The sequence below is a fragment of the Euprymna scolopes genome, chromosome 29, assembly GCF_053919585.1.
Source record: "Euprymna scolopes isolate OS-2025 chromosome 29, ASM5391958v1, whole genome shotgun sequence".
Lineage (NCBI taxonomy): Eukaryota > Metazoa > Mollusca > Cephalopoda > Sepiida > Sepiolidae > Euprymna > Euprymna scolopes.
This window is the reverse complement of record NC_136510.1, coordinates 43306333-43333145: the sequence shown is the minus strand read 5'-3', so window position 1 is coordinate 43333145 and position 26813 is coordinate 43306333. Positions and strand designations below refer to the sequence as shown.

General features: G+C 31.6%; 1 protein-coding gene and 1 pseudogene across 1 annotated transcript in view; one reads left to right on the top strand and one right to left on the bottom strand.

Moving 5' to 3' along the window:
• LOC145252620 (uncharacterized) overlaps nucleotides 1-26813 on the bottom strand; it is an 82264-nt gene that overhangs the window by 25302 nt on the left and 30149 nt on the right. The window lies entirely within an intron of this gene.
• On the top strand, nucleotides 17887-18012 carry LOC145252970 (U2 spliceosomal RNA; annotated as a pseudogene).

Here is a 26813-nt window from a genome sequence, read left to right as displayed (position 1 = left end):
TGGTGAGTAACATGGCCACATTATTTATATTTTTGTAAACTTTATCATTTAGGGAAATGCCACTGACCCCCCGCCCCCGAAAGCAAAAACATTAAAATTTAAAAGCAATGTTATATTTATTGCTTATACTCACCCAGAAACGGGTATTCTACTTTCACCATAATATTCAATTAAACAACTTGTTTTACATACAGGCATGTGTTGGACAGCTCTAAGAAACTGCTGAATATTTCGGCAAATAAGACATTTAAAGTTAAAAAAATCACCTTTAAAAAAACAATATTTCATAATATACCGAGTGTTGCAATCTCTAGCCTAGGCTAAACAAACATGGCTTCATGATTTAGTTGTCTATAAAACCGATATATGATTAATTAAAATTTGCTCCAATTTTGTACCTCATCTTATCCGACGGTCGCCTTATACGCCAAAGTATACAGTAACTTGCAAAGTAATCTATCTCAGGCCAGGTCTTTATTTATCCTTCAAGTTCATTTTTATTACTTCCTCTCATGTTTTCGTTAATCTTCCTACATGAACCGAACCTACTACCTCAACCGTTTTACATCTACAAATCAAAGAACTCATTAATTTTTCTCAGCATGACCATATCAAAGTTTAATCTTCTGCACACATCTCAATATAGCCTAGATTTAATCTTCCTCTAAAGTCATCAGATCTAAGCCCGTCCTTAAGACCTACATTACACAGCCATCATATTATTTTCGTATCATTTCTTTCCATGCAACGCATTCCCTCAACCTTCACTGACCAGGTTCCATTTCTATACACCACACTTATTACACATGCCTGATAGATTTTTGTCTTGGTCAACAGTGGTAACGCTCTGCTGGTTAGTAATGGTAGAAGTTCCCTGAACTTACTCCGTTCATTTCTAATTTTTGCAATCACACTAGCACCTGCTCCACCCTGTACTCCAAACTAGTATTATAAAAGTGCTGGGGAGGGGGGGGTCAGCAAGTACGGTCTATTTATTAATTTATGAAAAATTAAATTTCTGTAAAATTTTATTCACTGAAATTTTCAACTTGGGGATTTTGTTATAAAAATTAACTTAAAATTTAATACCTCATCCACCAAGTTAAAAACAAAAACAACCTTTCTTTTTATAAGACTAGCCTGAGTACCTGGCGTTGTCCGGGTGTTTGGAGGTGTGTGATGAGGATAAAAAAATAAAGTGGTAGTAGGCAGGCAGACTCGAACCCACACTGCAAAGGAGGAAAAGAATGTGAAAAAAAAAAACATGTCTTTGCCGTTGCATCCATTGCCAACCCGGAAATGGAAAAGGTTTAAATTAAGGCTAGTCAATTGAAAAGAAGGGAGGACTTTTGAAAATATCGGTGAAAAAGCGACCTCTCCCTATAGAAAAGTGCCCAGTTGAGGGTGAAGAAATGAATGTTTTTAGATAATTTTTCGATATTTGCCATCTGAAGGGTCGATCTTCAAAATGATACTGATCTTGTGAAAATCCATTGCCTCTGCCAAAAGTTTTAGGCAGATATACAAACATACATACATACATTTAAACAGACAAGTGAGATTTATATTATAGATTAGCCTGGGTGCCTGGCATTGCCCGGGTGTTTGGTTTGGAGGTGTGTGTTGAGCAAAAAAAAAAAAAAAAGTGGTAGTAGGCAGGCAGGCAAGCTCGAACCTGTACCATGAAGGAGGAAAAGAATGTGAGAAAAAAACCTGACGTGTTTGCTGTTGTGCCCATCGCCAAACCAGAAGTGACGTAGGTTTAAATTAAGGCTAGACAATCAAAAAGAGGGGATGACTTTCGAAAATATCAGTGAAAAAAGTGACCCCCTCCTTATAGAAAAGTGTTCGGTTGAGGGTGAAGGAATTAATGTTTTTGGCCAATTTTTCGATATTTTTTATCTGAAGGGTCGAGCTTTAAAATGATGCAGATCTTGTGAAAATCCGTTGTCTCTGTCGAAAGTTTTAGGCAGACATACATACATTTAAACAGGTCAGATTTATATTATAGATGGAATTATTTTTTAAAGTACATTAACAGTGTTCATAATAATACAAGAAAAACAAATGATATCATTAGAAAGGGGAAGGATTAAATTTTTTTTATATACTAATCTCTATCTCTACTTATATATAAAAAGCACATTGAGTGTGCGTGTGGGAGTTTGTTCCTTATAGACTCCAAAACAGCTGGGCCGATTTTTATAAAATTATGTAAGTTTTAATAACATTAAGCAAAAATTGTCTTCCTTCTCTCGTAAAGATAATTGCTGTTATTAAATAAATAAAATAAATGTTTCCTCATTATTTATTTAAAATTATAACATACCTTTTTAAATACTCAATCTTGATTGGTTAACAAAACCGACTGTCAACCAATCAGAAAGAGTCACTCTGGTAACTGAGCAGCTGCTAATATTTTTTTTTTTCTTCTTTTTACTCTTATTCACCCCAAACAAGGCATACTGCGACTTGAATGTAACGGGTTATTATTTAGGACCATGTCTAAAGGGGAACTATGTAGGGAGTTGAACAGTGAAATATCCGTTCATATTAGATTTAAGTTTCTGCATGTTCATACAGTCAGGGAAGAAGGAAACAGGGAGGGAATTTCAAAATCTACCAGTTCAAAATAAGAAACTATTGGAGTAGAAGCCTTTCCAACATCTAGGGATTTTACGATGAAGAGGTGGAATTTTGTTGCTTGTCAGGTTAATCAAAGGTATTTACATCGAGAGGATGGAGTATTGTTGCCACATCTGGGCAGGAGCTGCTATAAAGACCTTATCCGGTCTTGACAGAGTTCAAAATAGACTTTGTAGCCTTTTCCCTGCAACCTCTTTCTTACAGAAGACGTTAGAGATGTCGCGAGCCTGTCTCTGTTTTATCGTTATTTTCATGGCAAATGTACCTGAAAAAAACTATCAATAATTCCCCCCACTCTTTATCTATGCCTAAACCTAAACATAGGTTCCATGAACAAAGCTTCTTTCTTAGAACTGCACATCTGTGGAAATTTCTTCCGTTTGCCTGCTTTCCAACTGACTAAAATATGGTTGTCTTCAAGTCCAATGTAAACAAGTTCTTGATGAGTCGTTCCCCTTAAGTAATCCAGTTTACCAAATTTCCACTACTAACAATTACTATGGTATTGTCCCATTGACTACTGTTCACTCTTTAACCCTTACCCTCAAGTGCTTCTGGGTCTTCATAAGTGGTGACTCCTATGTTAAAAAAGAAAAAAAACGTTCTATGAGTTTGTCAGAGCACAGACTACAGAGTATTGAGTACAGAAGCGAAAACCCAAGCACGGACAAGAGTTTGAGACTCACCCTTGCCACAAAACTTTGTCAGTCACAAAATAACAAACTTCTTGCAGGCAAAGTAAATTTACTCTTGGTCACTGAATCACAAGAATCTCGGCAGATGACATAAGACAGTCATGGACTACTGAACACAGTGACAACCATACGCACAATCTCATGTATTCACTCCCACACAAGTTAACACGTATACAATCTAAACAATACTTTCTCCATCTACACACCTTGAACTGGTATTAACTCTTTACTTTTGCTCATTCAAATGTAGCAACTGTAGTAGCAGCAGCAGGGGCAGTGTTGGTAGCTAAATGGTTAACAACATGAAATGAAAACTTGGGTGTGCCAAGTTTGAATACAGTTTGTTCCACAGAAACACTTTTACTTAGGGATATTGACAATCTTTACCTTGTCCCTCTCGTAAGTACCAAACGTCTTACGAGAAAGATATCGGGGAAACCAATGCCAAGAATAGAATCATATGATTCATCTATAATATAAATCTCACTTGTCTGCTTAAATGTTTGTATGTATGTATGCCTAAAACTTTCAACAGAGGCGACGGATTTTCATGAGATCGGTACTGTTTTGAAGCCGACCCTTCGGATGACAAATATCGAAAAATTGGCCAAACACATTAATTCCTTCTTGTCTTCGTTCTTGCTACTCGTTCAAGCTTACCTGCCTACTACCACTTTGTTTTTGCTCAACACACACCTCCAAACACCTGGGCAATGCCGGGCCCCCAGGCTAGTCTAATATATAAAAAGGAAGATGGGTGCGTGTGTTTGTGTATGTCCACGAAAGGCTTTTTGCGTCAGGATTCTCGCGTCGGTTACATTCCAGGAGAAGTTTTCTAATACTTCCTAGATCATAATATCTCAAGATTCACAAACGGCTATCGTCTATCTTTTTTTGATAGAGTTTTAAAAAATTCTCTTATTTCCAGTGTTTGTTTGTTTTTTTCGTATAAATAAAGCGAAACTAATTGAACACTAGTGCTTCTTCTGGCCTTCTGGCCGGGTAGTACCTGTTCTGTAATTCGTCCTTGGTCAATGTAGGGGAAACCCTTCCTACTGAGACAATTACTATTTATTTGGATATTGCCAGAGTGCTCCCTTTTTTGGGGAAGCTGCTTTTCCTCTACATTAAAAACGACCTTCGTGGGACGTTTAAAAACATTTAAAAGCAATGCCTTTTCCGCAAGTCATCTTTTTGATTGACTACGTTAAATTTAAACGCTTTACACTTCCGGTAGCGTCATGGAGCAGAGGTAAGACATCAGTCCTGAAAGCGGCTTTAGTTTCCATACATCTATTACGTTGGAAGCAGTGGAAAAAGTGATTTCTGTGCGTAATGGCAGCAGCGCATTTTGAGGGTATGAAATGGTCTATACCTACAATTAACCATTCCGTCAGGTCTGATACTATAGAGGACACATCCTTTTTAAACATGGAACGCAGAGGTAGATTCGATATAAATGTACGGAAGCTATCCCAGTCAGTCTTAGTATATCGATATACTGTACTATGGAGAGGTATGTTTGGGGACTTCTTACATTTCATTTTTATCTTAATAGATACAACAGAGTGGTCGGAAGATCCAAGAGGAGACAGAACAGAAACTGAACATAGTTCAGGGCAAGTTGTGAGAAAAAGGTCTAGTAGACTCGCATATTGGCCGTCATTGCCGGGCACATGGGTGGATTCATGAACAATCTGAGTGAGGTCATAAGCAATAGAGAAATCATGACAGAACCTCCCCTCATCATCGGTCTTGTTTGAGTGGGTCAACCATTCCACGTTGTGATTGAAGTCTCCCCATACGTGAATGTTAGTTGAAGGATAAGTAGAAAGGACTTGGTCAATTTTCTCAGATATGCTTTTAAAGATAGTAACTCCGCTGTTGTGGGGGCGATAGAGAGTAAATATAAATGCAGTAGTGTGAGCTAATGCAACCCGGAAGCACATATAGGGTAAGTTAGGATCTCCTCTGGAGATGTCCCTACCACATGGAAAGCCATCTTTAATATAGGCACATATTCCATGCCCATGGCGATCTTTGGGGTCAAATTTAGCGGTTAGTATCCTTTAATTGCAAACTTTTCCAGGGAAATAGCTTGTCCAATGCCAGTTTCACTTAAAAATAAAAGGTCTGGTTTAGTCTCCTGTAATTGGGTTTCAACCTCTGGAAGGTTAGAATGTAGACCCCTGATGTTGGAGAAGGAGACATGGTAGTGGGGGTCTACATTAGAAGTTGGAGAACCGGGTTCAATCGTATTTTTTCTTGAAACTTGTCATGATGGAATTTTGGAATTTGTAGACTAGGTCGTCAGATTTGCTTAGAGCAGGACAGAGAGGGGAAACTAAGAGAGAAAAAGAAACGAAGAATTTTTTTTTTTTTGTAGAACATGATAAGGTAAAGCCGTAACAATTACCCACTAATATGGCATCGAGAGGCCCACCAGAAGCTACTGCATGGTTCAGAATCCATTCACCAAATGGCAATACAGCAGCCCCAGTACTTTGCACCTGCTGATAGGACAGCCTCCTTAGTGGTTAATCCAAGGTTCGGGTCCCTGACTATCAGGCGGATAACATCAGCCCAGATAAAACGTTTACCTCCAGCACCCTTACTAGTGACATGGCTACAAGGATAGACATAGAAACAGAAAATTTCCACCATCTCTGCCAACTGTTCACGCAAAATACTGCCAACCTAAAAAACAGCTTTTTCTTCTCCTTTTGTCAGAAAAATCATTCATTAAAAAATGAGAACTGAGGGACAAATAAGGAGAAGCGAGAGTAACAGGAACTGCCGATAATGCATTCCCAATGCATTTTCTACTCTCCATTAAAAAAAAAAAAAAATTATCAAGTATTATACTTAAAAGTCCAACGGACGTGTTTAAGGGAAAGTATGGTGATAGATTCCCCTCTCACGAACTAAAAATGAATACAATTACTTAATCTATTTTTGCAATCAACTTGGTAGATAAATAAACATTTATGGACGAGAAAAATGCTAGCATTTAATAAAACAGAAATACATAAATTAAATACTGAAATAAAATATAGTTATTAATATTTGAATATTCCAATATGGGTTTTTCATTCTTATATTTCTCATCAGTAGCGTTTGATTCGCAGGAAAATCATGTTTAATTTTCGATTTTTGGGTGATTATTCAGAAAAATAGGTAAATTTACACAAATAGGAAGGATTTTTTTTTTCATGTTTGAGTGATCCGTACGTGATTTTTCATTTTAATATACTTTCATAGAAATGTTTCTGTTATGTCAAAAAAAAAACCCCTATTGTCTTTACGTCACAAGTGTCACGTTCATACATGAATTCCATAGCTAATATAACATACTGACCCAACGGGTCACGAGTAGTCTAGTGTATATATACATATATATATATATATATATATATGTGTGTGTGTGTGTACACACACACTCCTATAAATTTTTTTTTTTTTTTGTATATTGATATTCATATTAAAAACCCTTTTTCTATTTACTTAAGAAGCAATTACAACTTTGTTATATATGGGTCATTGAATTGCATTTATCTGCAAAAGATCTAGCTAATTTGCATATTCTTTTAAACATTCATTTTAATCAATTCCCTTGGGTTTACTTATGAGATGATCATCTTTAGTCAACAACCATGCGTAATTATATTCATGCAGATATTCTGCATGATTTATGCTTGTGTAATATTTGCGTAAAAAGCTTTATAGTAAATACAAAAGTGTATATATATTTATGTATGCGTATATATTTTTGTTTAAAAATTTTGCCTCCCAAACTCCTGTCAGTTTTTAGTCTATAGACATGAAACTTCATATATAGGGTATTTTAACCCATGCCTAACTTTATTTTGGGGTTTTAGCTGGGGAGCATTGGTGCAAAAGTGTGAAAATTAAAAAAATTAAATTTGCCTACAATTATGCTTGCATGATGTAATAACTATAGGTTTTAATATTTTAGCTTTGCAGTAAACATATCTTCATAGTACAGTCATTCACGGCAAAGGAAAAAGTAAATTGTAAGCTAAACGTTTTGGTTTCGATTCTCAGTCGTGGCGCACGAGTCATTTTTTTTTTTTTTTTAACTTTTTGAATCATTACTATATATTGGGTCCAATATAATCTATATACTACAAAGGTGAAATTGTCTATGTGTGAGTATGTGTACATTTCTCTACCAAACTACTCTGCCAATTTTCAGTCTACAAACTCGACATTTGACATTAAGGGTATTGAGATTTGAGAAAATATTTTTAATCAGTTTTTGGCCAGAAATTTGGCTGTCAAGGGGTCAAAGTACAACGATTTGTCCTTTAAAAACTCTACCAAACTCCTCCGCTAATTTTGGGTCTAAACACTTGAAATTTTATATGTAGATTACTTGGACATAGGTAAAACTTTTTAATTTGATTTGAGCAAAAAACAAATGTTAAGGGGTCAAAATTGGGGTCAAAGTTGAAAAAGTTGTCTGTTGCAGACTCTACCAAACTCCTCCACCAATTTTGGGTCTAAACACTTGAAATTTTAGATATAGGTTAGCTGGACATGAGTCAAACTTTTTTATATATATATATATGTATATATATATATATATATGCACACAAAGTTATGAACAGTACATAGAGCCTGAGCAAAGCCAGGCTGAACTGCTAGTATAATAATAAATACAAAATCTGCATTAATCAAAGTATCATATTTAAGCACATTTTACAATCGGGCAATGCTGGGTGCCCTGCTAGTATATATATATCTATATATATATATATATATATATATAGATATAGATATATATAGCTGATTGGTAGGAGCCTCTCAGAAGATTAGCAATAAACTAAGTGTTTGTTTACCTTTTCTGCAGGCAAGGTCTGGAAAAGCTAGTACACTTAAGGTAGGGTCCACCCCAGAAGATTAGCAATAGACCAACTCCCTTCCCAGAGAGAAGATAAAGCCTGGGAAGATGAACAGAAACATACCTCAGCCAGACAGCAACAAAGCTACTGTTGAACTAATTTGTAAAACACATCTTCAACTGATATGAGAGTAATTCATGTACGTCTATATTTGTACTTTATGCATTTATTATATTCATGTTTACTGAAGTATAAAATGCACTTTCTCTCTGAAAATTAATAAATAAATAAATAAACATACTTTAAAAATATTAAGATGCCCACTATATATATATATATATATATATATATATATATATATATATATATATATATATATTTATTAATCAACTTCAATTAGTTTCAAAAGATCCAGGGATTCCCTCCTGGAGCTAACACTTAATTTCATTAAGATTTGAATTTATATCCAAGGACTCTTAAGGATCGACGTTGTTCCCTTTATGGTTGCCAAATGTACTTCATTACAGCTTGGTTTTCCAGGGATTCTTTCCAAACATTCCTTAAGATCTTTTTTTTGTTTATTAGGCCAGTTGCTCCTATCACAATTAGTATAATGTATATTTCTTTCAGAGGTCATGTGTTTTATTTTTTTAGATCATTCTTCAGATCCTGATATTTTGTTATTTTTCGCATTCAGTTCTATTAAGGCCATAGTCATTTGGAATGTTGACATCAATAATGAGTTCTTTTCGGCTTGTTTCATGTGACAATGTCTGGCTTAATGGCCTTGTCTTTTATGTATCTGCCCTCGTGTATGTCTGTCATAGAACATGGTCACCTTTCTGTTTGATGTTATCAGTGGTGGTTCATGTTTTCAGTTGCATCTCTCCACAGATCTTCTAATAGAAGTACTTCATTGTGGTGGACAGTGTGAAGACCATCTGTGAAAAAGGTTTGGCATGCAGACATTAGGTGGCTTGGGCTCTCAATCGTTGAGTGGCAAAACCTGCACTGGTCATTTGCTTGTAAGCCAGCCATTTTTTACAATCCATTTGTAAGTTCTAATCTTGACTGACTACAATGAGTCTTTCCTCAGCAAATGGAAGTCTCCCACTACTCTTGAGCCATTGGAATGAAGATCCCTGTCTACATACTCCTGGTTAAACTCCTCCAAGACTTTCCTGCTCTTTCATGTTGTTTCCATCTGTGTTGCTGATTTATCATATATCTCGGTAGTATTTTCCAGTTTGACGCCCCCAAAATTTTCAGCAAGCTTTGTGATTTAGGTTTGTTGGGGCAGACGTTCATGGTGGTCTCTCACTATTACCCGTCATATCTGTTAAGCTTTTGATATACTGCCCCACGCTTATGGTAGCTCGATATGCATTAGCCCCCACATCTTTTTGTGATAAGTATATCCTTTAAAGTGTACATGTTAATGTGTACATTCAAATAGTGCACTTTTAAATAAAAGAATGTTGTGCCGACAACGGTTTTATGGTTCAGTACACCTCGCAAAACCAGATGTTTAAATCACCGAACGTATTTGCCCTCATCACACATGACATTCTTCATAACTCGCCAAATAGGATATTGTATACTAGAGTCCTTTAAGCTGTATGACAGAAATCAAAACACTTTCTTTACAGTTTAAAGTTTAAAATGCAAAAGTCAAGTATCATGGTTCAATTGTGCTCTAAAGAGAAACATTCATTTTGAATGCGCCCCTGTCATATCAAAGAGCCAACTGTTGATTTTATTAAATTATTTTTACGTAATCGCTTGAATTAAAGTTAAATGTAGAAAAGTCAAGTATCATTATGTTATTGCATTCTAAAAATAAACATTCATTTCAAATGCACTCCTGTCTTATAAAAGAATCTACAGTGTATTTTATAAGTTGGGCCTTTCTGCTCGTGCGGTGATAAAACTTCTCAAATGCACTTGTGATGTTAGGTTGTATGAAAGTATTAACTTTGGTCAAAATCGAATTTCCTTTTTTAATCGGATTTTTTTTTATTGATTTTCGATACTTATTAGACACATTCTGATACAAAACCTACATAAGAACATCCCCAGACACATCAAATACTTTGGTGTGAAATTTTTAAAACATTTACTCAGCCGATGGCGTTTGAAAATATGAAGACAGACAGACAGACATAATGAGTTTTATAAATTAGATTACAACTACCAGCAGTGGAAGATTTTGTTTTGAATAAAATCAAATTAAGATAATTAAAGGAACCGTTTTTGGCATCAGAAAATAGGCATTAATTTTTCTGATTTCGATACCAATTCCCCCAAAAGTCCTTATTTTTTAGATTCCCGATTCCAATTAATCGTCCCAATACTACAATGTACCAATAACAAACCACAATTATTTTTACTCCACCATCTATAATATAAATCTCACCTGTCTGTTTAAATGATGGATGTATGTTTGTATGTCTTGCAAAAATTTTCAACAGAGGCGACGGATCGTGACAAGATCAGTATCATTTTGAAGCTCGACATCTTGAAGACAAATATCGAAAAATTGGCCAAAAACATTAATTCCTTCACCCTAAACTCGGCCGTTTTGTACAAGGAGGGGTCAATTTTTTTCGCCGACATTTTAGCAAGTCATCGTACATCGTTGGATTGACTCAAGTTAATTTCAATGATTTTGACTTCCAGTCACGTGATGGTGACATCAGCTAAGACGTCAGATTTTCTTTCCCTTTTTTTTTCTGCCTTTGTGTCACTGGTTCGAGCCTGCCTGCTATCACTTTCTTTGTTTTGTTTTTTTAACACCTCTCTCTCCACATTCACGGGTTCGAGCCTGCCTGCCTACTACCACTTTTTTTTTTTGCTCAACATACACTTCCAAACACCCAGGCTAGTATTAAAATAATGAAAACATTTTCAAGTATAAAACAATTACATTTGGATTTTTATAAATTTAATACTTGATGTGTTTTTCTTTATTTTTCAATATAAGTTATAAAACTCATACTGAAGAATAAAGAAAAACACATTAAGTATTGAATTTTTAATAAGTATAAAGTAATTAATGTTTTTAACATTAGATGGTAACAGGAGATGTTTTAGGTTATCCAAGTACCATTCCTTGTTCAGTGATATACCTTTGGGTACAATCACTAATTCTCTGACAATATGAAAGTATCTCGAACTATGAACAAGATCCGGATGCCTGACTGTAGACATGTCCACAGTCAGGCATCCGGATCTTGTTCATAGTTAGAGACACTTAACGCTGATCCATAAGAGGAAATCACCTTTTTTTCTAGTCTCCCCCACTATACCCTTTATAAATCCAATAGAAATTGAATTGATCTTGGATATTTTTCCGTGTCAAAATTGATTTTCCTGTTATCCTCTTATGCATCAATCCGTTCGTCAACAACTATCGACATATTGCCCACCACTGTTGGGCCACTCCTTCAGTAAGTGATCACTGCTAGCTTACCGATCACACAAAGAAACCGGCATCAGATGTTGATCATCCTGTGATGTTACTGTTGCCCCCACTCCCAAAAGTTTAGGAAAAAAAGTAAAAGAAGAAATAAGTTTATTAGCAAAACAAAGGTATAGGAAGTGGTTCACCAAGGCACACAAAGGAAGCTAAACTAAGATTGTTAATCAAGGTGTGGTACTGAACTGAAACAAAAGACTGAACAATGGAAGTTGATGCTTTTTTCTGTTTTTTAAACAAAAGAGTTACCCCGTATCAAGGCGCAGAGGCCATTCGAGGATAAGGATTAATGTGTGTATGGGAGTCATTGAGACAGTAACATAGTAATTGTTTATGATGGAAATTTGGTATAAATTAGATTATTTAAGAGGACGTTTCAATTAAAACTTGTTTATACTGACTTGAAGACGACAATACTGCAGTCAGCTGGAAAGTAGTTTCACAGGCGGGCAGTTCTGGGAAAGAAGCTTTGTTCATGGAATCCATGTTTAGGTTTAGGCACCAATAGAGGATGAGGGAATTTATTAGTGATTTTTGGCTAGATGAATGCTTTTTGTTAAAGATTTAATTAGTTTATGGTCAGTTTTAAGAGTGGCAACAAGTTTTGCGACAGTTTTCAACAGTCTGGGGTTTGTAATGGTTGTGAGTTGGACACAATAGAATGCAGGTCATAGCTCGGAGCAGATGGTGAAATGAGTTGATCAACCGACGACAAAAGACCTTAGCAAACTACATATTAAGGCATGGACCTTAGTATGTAGAGGGTTGACGGCATCACACACACACACACACACACACACTAGAACTGATATTTGCAAAATGTGTTGGAGTTTGTGTTTCATTTTATTTTATTATATTTGTAAACCTGTGCAACTCCCCCTCCCCCTCCAGCAGACCCTAATGTGAGAGATGATAACACAGCTGAAAGAGAAGACAAAAATGTGTTGGGGTCGGCAGTTGACATACAGTCATCAATTTCAGTTGAGAACTGCTGTTAATTCAATTAATGATTCTAATCGATAGAAGAGAGTTCCACAGGTGTGCACTTCTAAGAAAGAAGCTTTGTTCATGGAATCTACATTTTGATTTAGGCACAGATAAAGAGTGGGGAAAATTATTGACAGTGGTTTCAGCTAGACGGGTGTTTATCATGAAAGATTGGTTAGGGGGGACCAGAGATTGGAGTTCAGACGAGCACTTGCCATGGAAGTAACGATAAAACAAAGACAGGCTCTCAATGTCTCTTCTGTAGTAGAGTGGTTGCAGGGAAGAAAAAAGGGCGTCCCCCACTAGGCTACGAAGTCTATTTTGTACTCTGTCAAGGCAGGATAGGCTGCTTTTAGCAGCTCCTGCCCAGATGTGGCAGCAGTACTCTATCCTTGGACGTACTTGGCTTTTATATAGATAGAGAATTGCATCAGTAGTGAGATATCTTCTCGAGCTGTAGAAGGATCCTACCATTTTCCAAGCGACCTTGGCAACAGACTTGATGTACGTGTTCTATTTCAGATCAGGAGTAAAGGCCCAATCCAGAAGCTCGTCAAAACATGGAACCTTCCCAAGACGAGAGTCATCCATTTCAATTGATGCCAGATGGGAATCAGAGGGTTGATGATGTAAAGATAGGAACTTGGTTTTAGATGCATTAAAGGTAACCAGCCACCTCTTCCCCCACTGTACCACACGCTCAAGATGAGAGGAGAGAGAATCAGAGAGAACTTTGTTTTTTTTTTTTTTTTTTTAATTTTCTTCCTTTGAAGATTGTAATGTTGGGTATGGGGCAGCCAAACCAGCTGCCAACATTGCCCCACTTTTTTATTGAAACCAACCGAGAGCTCTTTTTAGTATCCTCGCTGTTCCCTTAAGTGCAATTGTCTGAATCTCTTTTGCACTTGGTTCACCAGATGGCCTTTGATGTGTCGCCATAGATGGTTGTGTCATCAGCATAGATGTCAACAAATGATTTAAGTATGTGTTTTGGAAGATCATTGATGTAGATCAGGAAGAGAGCTGGGCCCAGGATGGACCCCTGAGGGACTCTAGCATTAATACTGTGGGCCTCTGATTTCTGCCCATCAACCACTACTCTTATGAGCCTATCAGAGAGAAATGATTTAATAATTGAGAAAACATTTCCAGTTATACCGTAGCTGTAAATCTTGTGAAGTAGGCCTTTATGCCATATCTTATCGAAAGCCTTTGATATGTCAAGAGACATTGCCCTAGAAAGGAAGCCTTTGTCGAGAGATTCACTAATCCTATGAGATATAACCGTTAGCACATCTGCTGTAGATCTAGCAGAACGGAAACCATATTGCATATCACTAAAAAGGTTATTTCTACTAAGGTGGTTGATTACTTCTCTATTTAATCCCAGCAGCTTACTCATGACACACAGGAGACTTATTGGTCTGTACTGAGAGGGAGAGAACTTATCATCTAAATTCTTAAATATAGGACATACTGATGGGGTTTTCCAGGGTGTTGGGAAGCACTTCTCCTTAAGGCAACACTTAAATAGTTTTGTAAGTATGGGCGCTAGTTCTGGTTGAAGTCTTTTGAGTATTATAATTGGAATACCATCAGGGCCAGTTGCTTTACTGGAATCAAGGTTCTTGATTAGCTTGGCAACCTCATGCACAGATATTTGTATGTTGCATAGCGTGTTGTCTGTTATAGGAGGAAATACAGGGAGTTGATGGCCTTCGTCGCATAGGGTAGAATTAGCTGCAAAGTTCTTGGCAAATAGTTTGGCCTTGTCTGATGCTGACGAGATGACCTCAGGACTCTGGTACAGAAAGAGCAACAGCGATCCTAGCCTTAGTTTCAGGTAATTCCGACACTTCTGATGACAATGCTAAAAATTTTATCTTATATAATTCATAGGATTTTGACTCGTGAAAAGTTGGAGGACTAATTCTCATTTTTTATTTATTTATTTATTTATTTTTTTTGTTAAAAATAATGTTTTAAGCAAATTACATTTTCGCAGTTGAAAAATTAAAAAAATTGGAATTTACAAACTTGCTGTGTCCTTTTCTTTGAAAAATAGGAAACAAACGGCATGAAATGTGAAACAAAAAATTACTTCAATTACTTTACACATGTATTTGGGTGTTACTATCTAAGGAGAGTGCTGCATCAGACATGATCGATTAGGGTACAATCCTGACTTAAGGAAAAACAGTAGAGAAAATATAAGTAATTAACGCAGTGATCAAATGTTAGTCGAAAGCACATAAAAGCCTGCTCATCCAATTCAAGATTTTTCTCTCTAGTTAAAAGAAGGGTCCTACTGACATAGACTCCAAGCCTGTGCATATATCTATCCAAGTCCTTACAGCAAAGTGGGAGGTATCGTGTCATGTTTAAGTAGTTAGAGGGGATTGAAGAGTGTAAGTTTGTTTCACTTAATGCTAAGATATCCGGGGAATTTACTAAAAGGTAAGACTCTACATCATCTAGATTACCTCTAAGCCCACGAATATTTGTGAAAGCAAGCCTCAAGGGTGAAGGCGAATAATTAATTATAAATAAATACTAAATAATTAATAGTGAAGCTATTGGATTCACTGCGTCTCATAGCGGTATAACCGGGGATCTGAGGTTCGTCTGGTACAGACTTCAGCCAGGTATCCAGCACCGACTTGAACGATTCTGTTTTGCAGTTCGTGATCTCTCTGACATTTGCAAGCAATATGAACTAGACCAAATACATATAGGACATTGCAAAGGCTGCTGCAAAGAAGGTGGGTTCCCTCTATGAAGCTAGAAGACTACTCATGCTTGGGAGTATCCTGTACCTTTACAAGGCCACCATTCGCCCATGCCTGGAGTATTGTTAGATAAAGTCCAAAAAAGAGTTGTCAATCTTATTGGTCCCACTTTATCAACTAAGCTCCAGCCCCTGTCCCATCGCCGCAATGTTGCATCACTGTGCCTGTTTTACAAATATTTTAATGGAATGTGTTCTGATGAACTTATTTTACTTGTACCCCCCTCGACGTACATATCCCGACAAACCCGCTTAGCAATAAGACCTCACCCCTTCACTGTTGATGTCTCTAAATGCCAGAAAGCTTTCTATTCTAACAGTTTCTTCCCTCAAACAGCTAGACTTTGGAATTCCCTTCCTGCTGCCTGCTTCCCTGGCTTTACTATGTATATGTAGAAGTTTAACAAACAAATATCTTGTTAATCTTTCCTAGGAAAGATTAACAAGATATTTATTAAGTGGCCACAAATAATAGTCCCTTATGTCCAAGTGGCGATATGCTTTATAAGGGGTGAACATGATTAAAAAAAAAAAAAATGTTTTGTTTCTGTCGGTTTTCTTTTTTGCTCTTACTGTTTTTTTTTGTTTTTTTTTTCATAGCAACATTTTTTTTCCACACATTGTATGAGCAAGCAAAATGGTCCCTAAAAAAATTCAAGGGTAATGAAGTAAAAAGCACCAAAAATGTCTGATTTGAATACGCTTTCCTTGCTGAAAATAGTTTTTTTTTTTACATATGCTCTAAAAGTGAATAATTTATAGCTTATATTCACTAGAAAATTTTTTTGTCACAAAACTATGCTCTGCTAAATCTTGTTAGTAGCACTATAAGAAAACACAACACATGGTCACTAGAATTTGACAGGACACTTTATTTCTCCCCACTTAAGGATATAGGTCGCCTCTCACACCGTTCTTGCTGATATCTTGATTTAGATAAAAGACTTTATTACTAAAGAGTTCCACAACTCTCGAGGATAAAGAAGCGGTTAGGTCCCGGCATTCATTAATATATTAAGAGGTGCAAGTTCATATTTAAACCTAAATAAAATAAAAAAATACAGAAAAAGGGTTTGTACGAATTTTCAATGTCTATTTTCAAGGCCTTCTCCAGACAAAATTCAAGTTTTCAAAACAAAATTTAGGGTTTGTTTTACAATCCACAGTGATTTGAAAAAGTGATAAATCAAATATACAACAAATAAATGTTACAATAGTCAATAAAAGTTACTTTGCAACCTACTTGCATCATTTTTTTTTAGTGTTTTTAAGTAGTTTTAAAAGCTTTTTACTTCATCTCAAATATTACCTCGCTTTACGGCTTTTAACTTTCAACTAAGATGGCTGCCATCTTGTCCATTTTTTTTGTCTCGGTTGGCCTAGTTTTAAATTATTACAATTTGGAGTGGGGGGCGTGATAAGCCATTAGAAAGTCCAGTCTAAGCAAGCAAAGTATTTTTTAAGAGGGGGGGGGGTAATCTTATTTATAGCGGCCGCCACTACTCCTCCCCCTCCTTAAAAAGCTAATTATAAAATTAAATTATAAATGAGAACAAAAATTGACAGATTTCAATCTTTATAAAACTACCCAAAGTAGTTTTGTGATAAAGGGACCTAACTCTTGTATACAAAATACTACAGAATTTCAGAAAAATGTATTTCAATTTTATTTTCAACATTTAAAAACTATTTTAATGGTATTTTTATTGATACTTAAATAATTTATTAGTATTTATTTAGATTTTATTTATAATATTTCAACACAAATTTTTACTGGACATATTTGAGAAGTTTTATCACCACACAAGCAGAATCTTGAAATTCAAGAAATTGTCAAGACATTTTCTTTATTTCCAAGGATTTTTCAAGGAAATAGAAATAAGGCCTTTTTTAAGGCAAAAATCAAAACTCAAGGACTTTTCAAGTCAGTACAAACCTCGAGAAAAAAAATCTATGTATGTACCCATCAAGAAACAAAAAATGTCATATTCCAAAAATTAGATAAATTGATCAAGTTGTATTTTTTTCACATATATAAAGAAAATCATTTTTAAGCAATTCAGAGATTAATGTTAGCATTACAAGGCTGATCTCGCAAGTTATTGTGGAGTTATTTGCCCTTGGTTTTCAAGATGGTGACACAAGACAGTCTTTTACTTACTCATAAAATTTTATTTTTTTTTTAGTTAAAAACTAGTAGGGCACCCAACGCCACCCAAGATTGAATGAGGATCAACAAATATTTCACACTTCCAATACTTTATTGCCATCAAAATCGATGAAATAACCCATTTTTAGTCGAGTGCAAGCGACTCTATAAGTCACTCCGTCGGTCGTTCGGTCGGTCTGTCCATAACACTTTTGTGCTTGGCTTTTTTTGTTAAGATCAAAGGTCTGTTGTTAATAGATGCTGTTCTTAGCTTTTTAAGCTTTTCTTGGCCTTTTGGCTAAGATCAAAGTGTAGTATTTGTTCTTACTACATGCTGTACTTATTGTGATATAAAGTGGGGGATCACTTTTCTGTATTAATTTAATGTAAAATGATCACCCACTTTACAACCAGTCAGTCTCAAAGCCATTCAAGCCATTCTCCAGATCATTCAAGTTGTTTTTGAAGAATTCCACTTATTTTTTAAGCATTCAAGTCATTCTTAAGGTCATTCAATTCATCCTTAAGTTCATTAAAGTCATTTTAAGTCATTTACTTTTTATTTATTTAAGTCATTTCAGCCCATTTATCGGTCATTTTAGTTTATCTTTAAGAATTTCATGTCAATCCTACATTCACGCATTCATTCATTATATAAGAGCACGCGACTAATGGCTATCGGCCTTGTTCAATCAAATTACGTGATTGCCTGCTCCAGTCGAGAACTTATCACAGTGCACCAGAAGGGAGCTTGTAATCTACATTACACTGTAGAGAACTTCATGTTGATTTTATAAAATTATTTTTATATAAGGGGTTGAATTAAATTTTAAAATCCAAAATTCAGATATCATGATTCAATTGTATTCTAAACAGAAACATTCATTTCAAGTGCACCCCTGTCTTATCAAAGAACCTACTATTGATTTTATATGTTGGCCCGTTCTGCTTGTGTGGCGATAAAACTTCTCAAATACACTTGTAAGGTTAGGCTGTATAAGCATGTTAACTTTGGTCTTAATCAGATTTTTTTTTTGATTATCAATTTTGAATACTTATTAGACACATTCTGATACAAAACCTATCTAAGAGCACTCCGTGACACAAAATATGTTTGTGTGAAATTAAAAAAAAAAAAATCAGTTCAGCCATTTCAGAGTCCATAGGGAACAAACTGTCACACACCGACAAAGTGCCTTTTAGAGAAGAGATAAAAATTACTTGATCAGTTTATATGATTTTTGGAATACAACATTTTCGTTCCCTGATGGGTACGTACATCAAAGATTTTTCCTGTATTTTTGTTTTTTATTCAGGTTGAACTGTGAATTTGTACCGGCAAGTGTTGCATTTTATTGCTTTTACTAATAATTTAAACAGAAAATGCAAAAATAACAAATTACAAATAAAACAATGGCAAACAACAAATACAACAATTTACAAAAATAAATAGTACTTATGCAGAATACGAACAAAATAATAAGGTTATTATTTAGAAACCGATTTTTAACATAGTGAAGGGGAGAGAACTTTTTGCAATTATTCTGTATTACCAGGTCTGGGAAAAGAGAATCTACCCCGACAGAGCAGATGCCAATGAGGAAGAGCGGGATTCATACGTCAAAGGCGATCCTGTCTTGGTGAAGCCTTTGGGAAGATGGTGAACTGACAGGTATAAGTGGGGTGGAGTTGTCAAGTGATAAGTCAGCAGTCTGTCCTGCGGACGGCGATACAATTGCAACCGCCACTGGATGACGGGAGCGACTCTGGATCTGAGGCCAGTGGGCTATCGCTCTGGTTCGCACCAGCTCCATCAAGCAGTGATTCAGATGTCAGTAGCCTCCCAGGAGATGTGGTGTTCCTCAGACTGCAGATGAGAGTGCACATGAAGACAAGACCTGCATCGTTCTCCTTCAAAGAAGAATTTGACGGTAGCGATCGCCACCTCCCTGCCATCTGTCATCATGAGATCAGAGGAAATAGGGACAGCCAACCTTTCAAATGCCATCATGTCTGTCTTTCCTGCAGGTTGGAACGAAAAGAGATCCAAGATGGCATCCGTGAGGTTTTAACACACACAATCTGGGAAGATCTCGCAAAGTCGCACTACACGCATGCAAATGAAGTGTGCCGGGCTCCATAAAACAAGTCGCTTGGAGGAGTTGGGGAGAATTTTTTTGACATTTTGCTTTGTATTTTAGCAGCGCGTTGCTTTGTGGCAGACATTTTGAAACACGTTGGCACACGAAAGACAGAGAAAAATGTATCACTTGGGATACGCGCCCCCTTACAATAATAGGAATATCCAAATTGTTGTGTAAAATCAACATTTTATGCACTCTCAGCAACGTCATCATTTTATGCCTATCTTTATAATTGTGCATACTTTTTTGGGTGCCACTAGTCGCTTTAATTGAATCAGGGAAGCAGCGTTTTTTTTTTGCTATTATTTATGTAAATTTTATTAATTAAAGACCTCTGTAAGTAGATGCTAAAATCAAGTTGAACCCTCCCTACAGAAATAAGCATCTTTTAATAATTAAAATAATTTAAAGTTGTAATTAAATTTGCTATTTTATAATTGTCAATAGTCATTTTTATATTATTGGAAAATATTTTTTAAAAATTAGAAAACCTTACTCAAAAATCTATGTTTAAAACTTCATATTGCAGAATATTGGAATTTTATTTTATTTAAATCTTAAAAATTAATTATTTTTTAGAATTCTTGTTTTTTGGTTGTCATTTCTACCTCTGAATATATATATATATATATATATAATTATGTTTTTACTATAATAATTAAATACCTACAGACACTAGTGTTTCATCCTTTCGGGATTCTTCAGTGCAGGGTGTCACGATTACTACCAGTCGAACGATTCGAACCCCGCGACACAAGACATCTCTGGCTCGATTAGCGGAGGCCGTATCCATTCGGCTACCATTAATCATGTGAAATAGCGTTGAATTTTAAACATTTTAATTTAAATGTTCATTACGTCAGACAGACAGTGATCAAATCGTTATACGATGATCTACGCATAAGAGCTAAATTGACCGACTTTTTAATTCAACATATATATATATATTCAGAGGTAGAAATGATAAAAAAACAGGATAAAAGTGCTCAATACGTTAGTAGAGCTAAATATGTTTTTTATTTTTAGTATTGACTTAATCCATTACAATTGTTTCCAGACAGAAAATTTACTGTCTGCTTTGTCAGACGTCAAAAGTTAAAATGACAAAGGGAAGAAAATATGATTTTTAGGGTTACTAATTGATATCAACAAAATAAGAGAAATATAGAGAGAAATCAAAGAGAAGAAGGAAAGAAGATAAAATTAAGTTGAATTGAAGAGTGACAAGTGTGGCGGTTACGTATTTGAAATGAATTAAACATGTCAGAATGCAGAGGTTGCTATGCTTGGGGTGAGGGGGGGGGTTACATGTAATGCAGTGTTGTCAGGGATGCTTTTTTTTTGGATGCAATGTTAACATACGTCTAGTTGATTGCATTTTAACATCTATCCTATATATTCGCGCTAGATATGTTAAGTGAGAAAGCATTTATATGACAAATAGTTAACATATATCCAGTTAATTACATTTAATATACGTCCTATTATCTATATTGGGTTTGCAGCAATTGTGTGATTTGGGTAAAAGTTAGAAATAGTTAGGAAAATAGAGGATTAATAATAAAAACAGAAAAAAGGGGAAATATTAGGGTAATTTTTTTTTTTTATTAAGTTATTGGGTGAGTATTTGATGTTAAGGGGGTTGTTTAATTAATGGACTAAAATTTATACAATTAAAGACTAAAGAAAAAAGGAGGGATATCTAAAAAGACTAAAAAGGTTAAAAATGACACTATAAAATGGTGTGGAGTTTAGTGACAATTAAATAGCAATACAACTGATTAGAAATAGGCGCGTTTGGTTATAATTAAGGCTGTGACAATAAAATATTCTTATTGTTTTAACTCTCCAGCATATATCCGACACAGTTAATTGACCGACAACCACATCAATCTATATAAAAGCATATGATATCAACGGATACACACTCGAGAGTCAAAGCAATGAAGATAATATGCTTTTGTCCTACTCCTAGTTATAATACAATATGAATAGATATAGGGCGATAAAAAAGATGAGGGAGGTAGGAGCAATTTGTGATAGGTAGGTTGATGGTTATAATTTTTTGTAGTAATAAGCTAAAATGGGTAGGGTGATAATGTTAAAGTGAGCAATTAGTAGATTGAGGGATTTATAGTAGATGAACTTTTGTAGGGTGTGAAGTTGCTGAGGAGATGGTATTTGTAGTGTTTACAAATAATTGACATTTAACTTCTAATGTTCAATAATTTATTTTTATCTTTAAAATTAATAAAGAATTTTTCGTTTAGGCATAGGAAACAGGGGGAGTTTAAAGCATTACAGGTACTGGATTTTTAAAGTAATGGAGGATAGCAGATTTCCTTTTATTCAGGATGCTATTGAACCATTTTATAGTGTCATTAGTGTTGATTCATTGATTTAAGTTGTAGGCATTTTTAATTTGAAAGTTTATTCTTTCGAAGCTTCTTTTTACTAATTTTACCTGTTTATGGTCTTGTAGGGTTTATAAGTCTGGTTTGTGGTTGAAATCAAAGCTAGGTTTATGGTCATTAAGCAAAATGTGTGCTTCTTTTTCATGAAGTTTCCTGAGAAAGATTATCGATAATTCATTTGCTATCGATATGTGTATATAAATATATATATATATATATATATATATATATACACATATTATATACATGTACATATACACATTATATACATGTGTATATACACATTATATACATGTACATTATATACATGTGTATATACACATTATATAAAGGACATTATATAAATGTGTATATACACATTATATAAAGGACATTATATAAATGCGTATATACACATTATATAAAGGACATTATATAAATGTGTATATACACATTACATACATGTACATTATATACATATATATACACATATATACATTTACATTATATATATACATTATATACATATTTATATACATTATATACATGTACATTATATACATATATATACATTATATACATACATAATATATACATTATATACATATACATTATATACATATATATATACATGTATATACATTATATATATATACATATATATATACATTATATAGCTATATATACATTATATACACATATATGCATTATATACACATATATACATTATATACACATATATACATCATATACACATATTATATAAATTATATACATATGTATATACATCATATACATATATACATACATTATATACATATATAAATACATTATATACATTATATACATATGTATATGCATTATATACATATATATATGCATCATATACATATATACATACATTATATACATATATAAATACATTATATACATATATATATATACATTATATACATATATATATACATACATTATATACATATATATACATTATATACATATATATACATTATATACATATATATACATTATATACATATATATATACATTATATACATATATATATACATTATATACATATATATACATTATATACATATATATACATTATATACATATATATATACATTATATACATATATATATATATATATATATACATTATATACATATATATATATATACATTATATACATATATATATATATACATTATATACATATATATATATATACATTAAATACATATATATATATACATTAAATACATATATATATACATTAAATACATATATATATATACATTATATACATATATATATATACATTATATACATATATATATATACATTATATACATATATATATATACATTATATACATATATATATATATACATTATATACATATATATATATACATTATATACATATATATATACATTATATACATACATATATATATACATTATATACATATATATACATTATATACATATATATACACTATATACCTATACATATACATTATATGCATATATACATTATATACATATATATACATTATATACATATATATATATAGATTATATACATACAAATATACCTTATATACATATAAATATACATTATATACATATAAATATACATTATATACATATAAATATACATTATATACATATACATATACACATTATATACATATATATACACATATACATATATGCACATATATATACACATATACACACATTATGTACATATATATACAAATTATATACACATATATACACATATATACATTATATACACATATATACATTATATACACATATATACATTATATACACATATATACATTGTATACACATATATACATTGTATACACATGTATACATTATATACACCTATATACATTATATACACCTATATACATTATATATACATTATATACACATTATATACATATATATACATTATACACTATATACATAAATACATTATATATACATTATATACATATGTACATTATATATACATTATATACATTAAATATACATTATATACATATACATACATTTTATATACATATATATACATTTTATACATATATATATACATTATATACATATATATATACATTATATACATATAAATATACATTATATACATATAAATATACACAAAATATACATATATATACATTATATACATATATATACACATAATATACATATATACATATATATATACACATAATATACATATATATACACATAATATACATATATACATATATATATATACATTATATACATATATATACATTATATACATATATATATACATTATATACATATATATATACATTATATACATATATATATACATTATATACATATATACATATACATTATATACATATATACATACATTATATACATATATATATATACATTATATACATATATATATACATTATATACATATATATATACATTATATACATATATATATACATTATATACATATATATATACATTATATACATATATATATACATTATATACATACATTATATATATGTATATACATTATATACATATATATATACATTATATACATATATATACATTATATACATTATATACATATACATTATATACATATATATATATACACATATATGTACATTATATAAATATATATATATACATCATATAAATACATTATATAAATATATATATATATACATCATATAAATACATTATATAAATATATATATATACATCATATACATACATTATATAAATATATATATATACATCATATACATACATTATATAAATATATATATACATCATATACATACATTATATAAATATATATATATACATCATATACATACATTATATAAATATATATATATACATAATATACATATATATATACACACCTATATATACATTATATAAATATATATATATATATATACATTATATACATATATATACACATTATATAAATATATATATACATTATATACATATATATACACATTATATAAATATATATATACATTATATACATATATATACACATTATATAAATATATATATACATTATATACATATATATACACATTATATAAATATATAAATACATTATACAAATATATATATATACATTATATAAATATATATATACATTATATGCATATACATAATATACATATATACATATACTTTATATACATATATATACATGCATATATACATATACATTATATACATATATATATACATTATATACCCATGTATATATATATATAATATACATTATATACACATTATATACACATATATATACATTATATACAAATATGTATACCTTATATACGAATATATATAAATTATATACGTATATATATACATTATATACATATACAAATATATATTATATACGTATACATATATATTATACACATATACATATATATATTACACTTATACATATATATATTACACTTATACATATATATTATACACATATACATATATATTATACACATATACATATATATTATACACATATACATATATATTATACACATATACATATATATTATACACATATACATATATATTATACACATATACATATATATATATTACACATACATTATATACATATATATATTATATATATGTAAATATTATATACATGCAAATATTATATACATATATATATTATATACATGTAAATAGTATATACAAATATATATATTATACACATACGTATATTATATACATATTTATATATTATATACATATATATATTATGTACATATATATATATTATATACATATATATATTATATACATATATATATTATATACATATATATATATTATATACATATATATATTATATACATATTTATAAATTATATACATATATATATATTATATACATATATATACATTATATACATATATATACATTATATACATATATATACATTATATACATATATATACATTATATACCTATATATACATTATATACCTATATATACATTATATACCTATATATACATTATATACCTATATATACATTATATACATATATATATACATTATATACATATATATATATACATTATATACACATATATACATTATATACACATATATACATTATATACACATACATACATTATATACACTTAAATACATTATATACACATATATACATTATATACACATATATACATTATATACACATATATACATTATATTCACATATATATTATATAAATTATATACATATGTATAGACATCATATACATATATATATACATTATATACATATATACACATATATACATTATATACATACGTATTATATAGATTATATGCATATGTATACGCATTATATACATATATGTATACGTTATATACATTATATATATACACATTATATACATATATATATACACATAATATACATATATATATACACATAATATACATATATATATACACATAATATACATATATATACATTATATACATATAAATATACATTATATACATATACATTATATACATATATACATTATATACATATATACATTATATACATATAAATATACCTTATATACATA